Raw genomic sequence first — 10,363 nt, 5'->3', positions numbered from 1 at the left:
TTGGCTTGCCCCCCTAAATCACTCTCCCCCATACCTAGTGCCCAGCTGATGTTGCTGTGGACTACAGCTCCCACCATCCTTTACAATTGACCAGGCAGGATGGGGGCTGATGGAATCAAAGTTCTGGAAGGCACGAGACTGGAGAAAGCATTATTTTTTAATGAAAGAATTCTCAGTGACAAAATTAAGGGAGTGGTGTATAATTGCAGCATACAGCAAATTTTAAGCAAATCAACCTGTGTGTGATGAGTAAAACAGGGTGTTTGTGGTAAAAAGAAATTGTTTGAAAGGAAGTGCAGATCTTTTATACAATTTGAGAATGCAAGATGCAAGACTTTCCCAATCTCATAAGTTTCTGGTTGCTTTTTTGATTTTCTTGAGGCTTTTCAATATGTGTTAAATGTATTTTTCTTTACACACGCAACCTACCAGAGAAATTTTACTAATTGTATTGAACCCCTTTTGCCTTCCTAAGTTAACTTCTCATATATCTCACCAAGCGAGGAAAGCCTAAATTCACTTTTCATTTTACTTTAGGTGATTCTCTATGATTCTGTGTTTCTGTAGTAATCCTACAGATGGCTGTCATGCTATACAGCTGGAGACAAGGAAGGATCAAGGTAACTCAACCTGTTATCTCCTCTTCCTCCTTTACTGCCTTTTTTCAGCAGAGTGCCTACAGCAGGAATCGCCCACTTGGTGCTGACCAGATTTGTCAACTGCAACTTCCACAATCCCTGGCTATGTCTTGTGACATGGAGAGAGTCTGTCACAAGGAGGAGGAGAATGAAATGCCCCCATTTGCTAGCAGAAGCAACCTTGTGCTTCAAAGCCAAGTCTACGTTGATGCTGCCTTGTAAAATGAACATCAGCCTTTTGTGTGTGTGTTGTTGTTCTCAGATTACTGAAACGGATTTTTACAATTCCCCTCAAACGGATATGAAGGAACGAGTCAACATCTGTAGAATGACGTGTGTCTGTACAAAATAAATAATATATGTCAAAATCCTTAAAAGGCTGCTCCTATCAGAACTGGCACCCTGTTTCCTGGGGAGACAGCTCAACCATTTATCTAAATTATCTTGGTAATATGACAGAGTGATTGCTCACTAATGGCCAGTAACAGTTTTCTTTGTCATTTTCCTAGTCATTACCTCCTCTGAATGAACTCCCGAATAAGCTTCTGGGACATCGTGACTGGAATATCAAGCGAGACTATTCCGATTCAAACTGCTGTACCTAGATATCTGGCCTTTCTTCTCTCACACCATTTTCATTTATGAAAAATAATACTCTTCTATTACAGAGCCCGATGAGCTTAGGAGATATTTTACTCTTAAACAGATTAGAAGCAATATTTATTTTTCACAGCTGTCTTCTGTTTTGCTGCTGACACATAATACACAGTAGCTCTGCTCTCCGCGGCTGTTGACGGTATTTATTGGGGTTTCTCTGCCTAGATGGCTGCAATTTTTTCCTTTTGTTTGGTTTGGATGTTTAAGTCCATTTGCCCTTTTTGCCGGCTGTGGAGAATTGCTGATTACACAACGCCGCCTGAATCTAATTTTCCCTGCTGAGTGTTTGAAAAACCTTTAGCTGAAAGCTGGCACGTGGGCAGTCTCCAACTTCTCAAAAGGTTAGTGATCTTCCAGATCTTCAGATCTGGCACATATTTTCCAAGGTTTATTTATTTTGATTGATTTGACATATTTATAGGCCATCTTTCCGGCTTTCAAATCCTCTCAGGGTGGTTTCCAATATGTCAACAGTGGCAATAAAATAGCAGCAAAGCTATTTGGGTCTCATTTTATGATTTCAAGACTTGGAAGTACCCCCATGTTTGTTGATTTTTAAAGATGCAACTATATTTCATATCTGACTAATAACTTTGGCCCAAATTACCTTAAGGACTGTTTGATCTCTTCTGCTGCACCTCATAATCTGGAGCTGACATTAAAACACTTTTGTTCATCTGCAAATATGGAAATTGACACACAGTCCATTCTGACAGAGTAAGGGAATTTGAAGTGAACTCTGGATAAGAAGTGGATTAACCATTCAGAAGGGGTCCTAGTCTATTGCACACTTAACTTCTTGATTAATCTCACTCTGAACCATGTACCTCAAGTTTAATATAACAACGATCCAGTTCTCATATCATGCCTATTTTGTGTGTCTCAGTCTTTCAGAAAGAGAGAGAGATGCTTTCATCTTGGCATAGTGCATAGTTCTGCAAAAGTTCTGGTTTGTTGTTGCCTGTCACTTCTGCTCAAAGTAAAACTTTAGTTAAAGTGTGGAGGAGAATGGCTCATGGTTAGGGTTGTGCACCAACCACAACATTCAGCTTGGACCCCACAGTTTGCTGCTCTGGAAAATAGCCTGTTTTGGCCTGAAAAGCTGTGGAAGCTGTGGAAGCTGCCTGATATGGCTCATGTCGGAATCTCAATTCATTAAAAAATGAAGTTTTGCACTTTCAGCAAGTTCTATTATGGAGAAATAAAAAATAGCTATACTGTTTGTTGTTTTGGATAGATTTTGATTAAATCCTCCTGACTGGATACAGGCTGCTAAATTAAGAACAATTGTGTGTGCTGGGCATCTTGGAAGTTTTATTTTATTTATTAAATGAAACATCTCTACAGTTGTGTGTGTGTGTGTGTGTGTTGGGGTTTTTTGCAGAATTGGATGAAATTTGCAGGCTTGTTAGCACTGAGCCTCCATGATGGGGGCCCCTAGCATTTAAAATTGTTGTAAACCTGCCCTGGGACCTTAGGATGAAGGGTGGGAGATAATTTCTTTAAAATGTTAATACTACTACTAATAAGTACTATTCACCTTATTTCTATGATTTTAAGTTTTTTTAAATCTGTTTTTAAATATTGTGTTTAATGTTGCAACTCAACTTGGGACCTTGGGGTGAAGGACAGGCAATTAATTACTAATAATAAGGGGTAGGACGGGAATGCTCACCTGACCTTTGGCCACCAGCATTGCCACGTTTACAGGGAGGGGGAGGGGAGTGGTGGCAGGGAGGTCAGTGTAGGGCAGCTACATTGGCAGAGTCAGTCCAGTGTGCCTGCCAGTGCACTTACACCATGCTGACCTCACCTCTCTCCTCTCCTTCCTCATAAGTACAATGTCTTCAGTGACAGGCAGTGGCGTAGCGTGGGTTGTCAGCACCTGGGGCAAGGCAAGTAATTTGCGCCCCCTAACCCGTGGATTTTAGCAGGGGGCAGAGAGCTGCGAGTGCGAGTGCGCCCCCCCCAGATGTTGCGCCCGGTGCGGCCGGCCCCCCCTGCACCCCCCACGCTACGCCACTGGTGACAGGACATCAAGTAAGTGCCACATGGACCACTACTGGTGTTGTCTACAGGGACTGATGGAGACTCTCTAGAGTTTTAGTCAAGAGTCTCACCCAGCCTTCCTGGAGATGCTAGAGATATAACTTGGGACCTTCTGTCTGCAAGGCAGCTGTTCTGCAACTGAGCTATGGCCCTTCTGAACAGTGAACTGCCTACCAGCTTCTCCAGTTCCTCGAGTGCCATGTTATTCAATGTTGAATCAGCTTGCCAACAATGGTCCGTATAGTAAAAGCGATGGTTTTCCCAGTAGTGATGTATGGAAGTGAGAGCTGGACCATAAAGAAGGCTGATCGCCGAAGAATTGATGCTTTTGAATTATGGTGCTGGAGGAGACTCTAGAGAGTCCCATGGACTGCAAGAAGATCAAACCTCTCCATTCTTAAGGAAATCAGCCCTGAGTGCTCACTGGAAGGGCAGATCGTGAAGCTGAGGCTCCAATACTTTGGCCACCTCACGAGAAGAGAAAACTCCCTGGAAAAGACCCTGATGTTGGGAAAGATAGAGGGCACAAGGAGAAGGGGATGACAGAGGACGAGATGGTTGGACAGTGTTCTCGAAGCTACCAGCATGAGTTTGACCAAACTGCAGGAAGCAGTGGAAGACAGGAGTGCCTGGCGTGCTCTGGTCCATGGGGTCACGAAAAGTTGGACACGACTAAACGACTAAACAACAACAACAAATTCAATGATGAATAACTAGGGCAAGCAGGGTGTTCCCTTTCTTTTGATTCTCGGAACTGCCTGCTACTGAGGTTATTTAAGGAGCCCCTCACAGCCATTGCCATCTGGATTGTAGCCACATTCCATGTTGTCTATGATCTGGGACTAATTCATCTTCCTGAGAGTGTTGTATTAAGGGAGAGTAACTGCTACTGCTGCCAAGTCTTGCCTACTCCCTCCCCTTTGTTAAAAAAAAGCCAAATTTGCAAGTAAAACAAGTTTGAAAACGACACCGGCCTGCCAAAAGAACAACAGCAGAGCCATAGATAAGTATCTCATCAGTGCTGTAGGCTGCTTGACCTGAGTTCAAACGTTTCAGAGGAAAACATAAACATTGGCACAAATGGGCAATAAATATGTCAGCAGGCCTTGCTAAAAACCAGCGACAAGGCCCCATTGCTGATAAAGGTTTCCCCCTGTCCCTCCCAAATATAGGACATTTGGCCTTTTCAGTGCATGTGAAGATAAAACAAGAGCTATGTCTAGCTGAGTTTTGGAGAGAGAGAGGAGGAACACAGAAATATGAGTATCTGATAGGACGGTTGACCCCTGCCAGCGACTCCAGTCTCTGGAAATTTAACAGCATGCATTAAATGTTGTGTAGGTGGCCATAGAGGAGCTCCTTTTGTGCAAGCTGCTCACCATGTGGTTTCAGCCAGTCAAATGGGGAATGAGCACCCCGGTTGAATGCAGCAAATGGACTGGCAAAATGGCTCCACTTCACTGTGTTTCTATAGAGCTTTGCATGGGGTGGGGATGGGGGGAGAAGAGTGTCCCACTGAATGGACTTTTCAAAGAAGCCATTGACTAACATGGCCCCTGGCACTTGATACACACACACACACACACACACACACACACACACTGCTTTTGGGGGTAAAAAAAATGGGGTGCTAGTACTCATCAATAATCTATTTCATCTATTGATAAAAGTGCTGTGGGTGCCAGCACAAAACGGCTGCTATGTTGTTTCGTTGGCGTCCGTCTGTCTCAGGAGACAATGGAGGAGTGCTTCTTGGGGGTGAGGTCAAACTGTTGGCAGGTTGCAGCGGCTGCTGTGGCTGTAGAGGCCAATATGGAAGAGACATGTTTTCTGGCAGATGAAGGGGTTTGGTTGTGCTGCTGCAGATGCACCATGGCGTTTCTTCTCTCTGCGCTGGTGCTCCTCTGGTCACTGCCAGCAAAAAAAAGATGTTGGTACTCTGTATGGGTGAGTATTCTCACAGAAAAGCCATCTCTCTATCCAGGGGTGCCAACTTGGACTGGGGGGCCCAAGTATGCCATGCCCTGTATAACTGATCATATGAGGTGGTGAATGGACAATTTGAATGGCAATGCCCATCAACTTGGCCCCCAAAAAATGTTTTATTGGGAAGGAGGTTGAAGACCTCTTGCCCCCTAAGAGTTGGTATCTATCTATCTATCTATCTATCATCTATATCTATCTATCATCTATATCTATCTCTATCTATCTATCTATCTATCTATCTATCTATCTATCTATCTATCTATCATCTATCTATCTATCATCTATCTATCATCTATCTATCTATCTATCATCTATCTATCTATCTATCTATCTATCTATCATCTATCTATCTATCTATCATCTATCTATCTATCATCTATCTATCTATCATCTATCTATCCTCCACAAATTTGCCCAATCTTCCTTTAAAGCCATCCAACCTATACCTGAGAAATATCATCAACTGCCATCCGAAGCATTGCTAGCAAAATTAAACTACAATATCATTACTAATTAGTATTTTTCTTGTACTACATTTTAGGAAACAGTCCAGAATTCCACAGCCAAGCCTATTTGAATTCAGAGAGCATATGATTTACAGAGGCATCTTAATCCCTCTGTAAGCATCAAAGAATGGTAAGAAAGAAACAGAACGCCTTTGACTATGCTTGACAGAAATAATGTGACCATCAGTCAGAGACAGACATTTTTAGGATGATGTATTTGCATAACATGCAATGTTACATCCTGGGCTGTGTCAGCTAATGCCTGTAAACGTATCACAGTTTCTCACTACTGGGGGGGGGGGAGACTCCTTTTGGTGTCGTTGCAGGAATTAATCACAAATTCAGCCTGCCATATCCAGTCTGTCTTTGTTTTGTTTTGATTTGATTTAAGGAAAATTCTACAAATGTTTACTGCTGAGGGCTGTAACCTTACAGTGCAGTCCTATACTCAGAAATAAGCCCTATTGAATCCAGTGGGGCTTACACCAAGGTAAATGAGAATAGAATTGAACCCTCATTCACTTGCAACTCCTAAACAAATTTGTTCCTGTCTTTTGGGCAGTGGGAGGAGTGCATTTCAGACTTCCACTTGCATTGGCTGACTACCAGTTCAGTCGTACGCGGTGCATGAGCTTCTAGGTTAATAACACACCACCTTCCCTTCAGCTCCAGTTGCCTAATCAGCCTGAAAATGGAGTCCTTGAATAACCTGAGGCAATGCTCACAAAGGCCCATTGTTCCTGTCAGCAGCCATGGCAGTTTCTTAAAGCAAACAAAATTCCAGGATGAAAGCACCAATGTCACATGGAAGCCAAGCCTTCTAATTACAGATGTGTGTGGGCCTGCTCAGCCCTGAGTGCTCACTGGAAGGTCCTGAAGCTGACCGATCCTGAAGCTGAGGCTCCAATACTTTGGCCACCTCATGAGAAGAGAAGACTCCCTGGAAAAGACCCTGATGTTGGGAAAGATGGAGGGCACAAGGAGAAGGGGACGACAGAGGACGAGATGGTTGGACAGTGTTCTCGAAGCTACCAGCATGAGTCTGAGCAAACTGCGGGAGGCAGTGGAAGACAGGAGTGCCTGGCGTGCTCTGGTCCATGGGGTCACAAAGAGTCAGACATGACTAAACAACAAGAAGTGGGCCTGCTCAGTCTACCCAGCAGTGACAGAAAATAATACTCTGCACATGTTCAGAGTCGCTCTTTGCTGTAACTTCACGTGATAAAAATCCCATTCAGAATAGTTCTGATCTTATTCAAAGGATTTCTAATGGACTTCATATGTGGTTACCAGCACAGAGGGGTTAATGCCATAGAGTAAACTGTCCTGCCAGGCTTAGCCAGGTCACTCCCCTTCACGTTGGGAGGAAGGTAATCAAGCCTATTGTTGTACTTCAGTCTGTCTGAAGAAGCCCAGCCTGTGAGGTCTGAGCTGGTTGCCCCAAGATCAGACCACATTTCTCTAACAAACTTTGCTTTGCTTCTATTGGGCATGGGCTGATTTACAAGAGAAGATACCAGTGTGGAGAGATGAGTTATTCTAGCTTGTACTTCAGGAGGCAGAGGGCTGACCTCTTGGCTGCTGATTTCCTTGGGGGTGTTTTGCTCCCTTTTTACCCCTCTGCTTTCCACTAACTCTTCTGTTTCATTAGACTTGGCTTCCAGCCATTTTGAACATGTAATCAGGAAGAAATGCTCATAGATCCATAGAATTGTAGAGTTGTAATAGACTCTGAGGACCATCTAGTTCAACCCCCTGCAATGCAGGAATCTCAGCTAAAGCATCCATGACAAATGTGGCCATCCAACCTCTGCTTAAAAACCTCCAAGGAAGGCGAGTCCATCACCTTCCAAGGGAGTCCATTTCACTGTCAAACAGCTCTTACTGTCAGAATGTTCTTCCTGATGTTTAGTTGGAATCTCCTTTCTTGTAACTGGAATCCATTGGTTCGGGTCCTACCCTCCAGAGCAGGAGAAAACAAACTTGCTCCATCTTCCATGTGACAGCCCTTTAGATATTTGAAGATGGCTATCATATCTCCTCTCAGTCTGCCCTTAATCTGTCTCAGAGCCAGGGGATTAGTGGTCAGACAAAGATGAGTCATCTGAGGGAGAAGAGGGAGCAGACTAGGAGAAGAAGATGTTGGAAGCTAAAGAGGCAACAGGGTTTAGTGAGCAGGAGGAGGCTGTGACAGAAAGCAGTTTGGAGGCAGGAGAGATGGGGAACCAGGGGACAGAGATGAGGCAGGTTGCTGAATAATCCAGAGAGTCTCCCCCTTCTGCCTCAACCAGCTCTCCTCCCCTGTGGTCTCCCAAATCATTCAGAGAAATGAAGAGGTTGGAGCAATGAGTGATAAGGCAATAGAGTCATAGGCTGCAGGTAAAGGAATTGGAGGAGGAGCCTTAGTGTGTGGTTGGAAGGCAGGGACTTTCAGTATGGAAAGACCTACTGGGAAGAATTTCTGTGATCACTAGGCCTGCACTGTTTTGTTTCTTTGAATAATGACTTCACTTCACTGACGCCAGTGCTTTTTATTGCTGGCCTCCTCCTGTCTTCGGCTCCTGACATCTGCTAAGATCATCTTGAATCCCAATTCTGTCTTCAGTGGCATGGGCTACCCCTCCCGGGTTGGTGTCATCTGCAAGTCTGATGAGCGTTCCCTCAATTCCTTCATCCAAGTGGTTTAAAAATATATTGGACAGCAACAGGCCCAGGACAGAACCCGGTGGCACACCATTTGTCTCCCCGCCTCTCTCTCCCAGAGTGATGAGGGACCATTAGTGAAAGCTCTTTGGGTTTGGTCAGTCAACCAGCTACAAATCAACCTAACAATCACCTGAATTTTATTTTTACTACTAAGGACAATGCACAACTGTAAGTAAAGTGTATTTTAAACTTACTTCACTATGTAGTCTGTTTCTCTGAAGGATGGGTAACGGAGGCCAACTGCCTCAAGCAGCTGGAATGTATTAAAAGAAGGCTTAAAAGCCTATTCCTATGCTTCATTAATCTGCCTGATGGGGTTTAAACTCTGTTACTCGGGCTGTTTATGTGTAGGCCTGAGTTTTTAAAAACAGGCACCAGCCATTTTTATTGTGTGTCTGTAGAGGATTAAATATAATTAATATAGTCTCTTACCAGTACCCATCAATGTTAACATTCCCTTTTAAACCAAAAATGTTTCAAAAATGTCTTCCCTTCACAAAATATACCCAGCACAATAAACAGAATCCTCTCCCAAAAATAAATGACGTTGGCTGTGTCATCTATGTACTTCTGTATTTATTTTTCATTTACTGTACTTTCTTATCACCACAATCTTCTGCTTCAGCATATTTTTTTCCTCAGCAGGGGGAAAAAAATCAATGTCAGAATCATTACCCCAACCGTCAGATGATGAAAGAAACCCTGTTCCAAGACAATTTAAAAAACCAATAGACCCAAGGAGTCTTCTAAGAAGATATTGTTGTTTTTTGAACTATGAAGTTACAGTTTGTCTTGCTGTCTAATTCACCATACTAATTGCATTTGACCTTGAAATATGGGTCCTGGTAATTATTATATTTCTCAAGGACTATGAGAGACATCAGAGCTGTTGTGATGTCAGCCAGTATATACTAATTGTCAGTGGTAACATTTGGGATACTGGTGATTTAAACAAATAATGATAATGATAGTCAATCCAAATCAGTGAGAGCTCCATCAGTAGAGCATGAGACTTTTAATCTCAGGATTGGAGGTTTGAGCCCCAAGTTGGGCAAACAATTCCTGCATTGCAAGGGGTTGGACTAGATGACCATGGCGTCCCATCCAACTCTACAGTTCTATGATTCAATCCCTGGCAGCTAAAGATGACCATCCAACCTCTGTTTAAGGAGAGTTCAGCACCTTCCCAAGTAGTCTTGTTCCATTGTTGAACAGTTCTTACCACCAGAAAGTTATGTTTAACAGTATGCTTGGCTTCCATTGCTGGTTGCCCAAGAACTACAGAGCAGAATGGAAGCACTTTCTGCTTCTGCCACCAGCCAGGGCACCATGAGTAACTAGAAGGTCACATCTTTGGCCTCCCATAATGAATATCAACAAAAAGAGGAGGGAATGAGCAGCATGGACCCAATCACTGGCCAGAGGAGGAGGAATTCTGGGGAGCTTGCTCCCTCATCCACCAGAAGGAGCACTCTCTGTCAAGTCAGGTCCTTCAGACTGCAGAACCAAAAGGAAACACAATGCTCTGGCCCCATCTATCTGCCAAGTGATTAAGGGCTGTTGGCCTGCGTGTGTACATATAAGCATGACTTTTGAGTATTCCCCCTGCTCCTGGCCCGCCAGTACTATTGCTGTCTATTGTAATCTGCCCTGAGAACTGGCCATTTGAAAGGTAGAGTGCAAGTCTTCAAAATAAATAAATGTTTAATTGCAACAACTAGGGGAATTTGGAGTCATTTTTGAAACACCCGTTTCCTATCCTAAAAACCCGTTTGACGCAGCAGTGTGTTTATTTGTACTCAGGTGCACGTTTGACCCGCT

General features: G+C 43.6%; 1 long non-coding RNA gene across 1 annotated transcript; it reads left to right on the top strand.

Moving 5' to 3' along the window:
- The first annotated feature begins 1,143 nt into the window (after positions 1 to 1,143).
- Positions 1,144 to 8,916, top strand: LOC310661170. Its single transcript, XR_014503806.1, has 3 exons — positions 1,144 to 1,636; positions 5,872 to 5,966; positions 8,599 to 8,916. It is a non-coding gene; the product is annotated as an uncharacterized lncRNA (long non-coding RNA).
- The last annotated feature ends 1,447 nt before the right edge of the window (positions 8,917 to 10,363 follow it).

This window comes from Podarcis tiliguerta, assembly GCF_965153285.1.
Source record: "Podarcis tiliguerta genome assembly, chromosome: 12".
Lineage (NCBI taxonomy): Eukaryota > Metazoa > Chordata > Lepidosauria > Squamata > Lacertidae > Podarcis > Podarcis tiliguerta.
The sequence above is the reverse complement of the archived record's forward strand: the minus strand, read 5'-3'. Positions and strand labels throughout refer to the sequence as shown.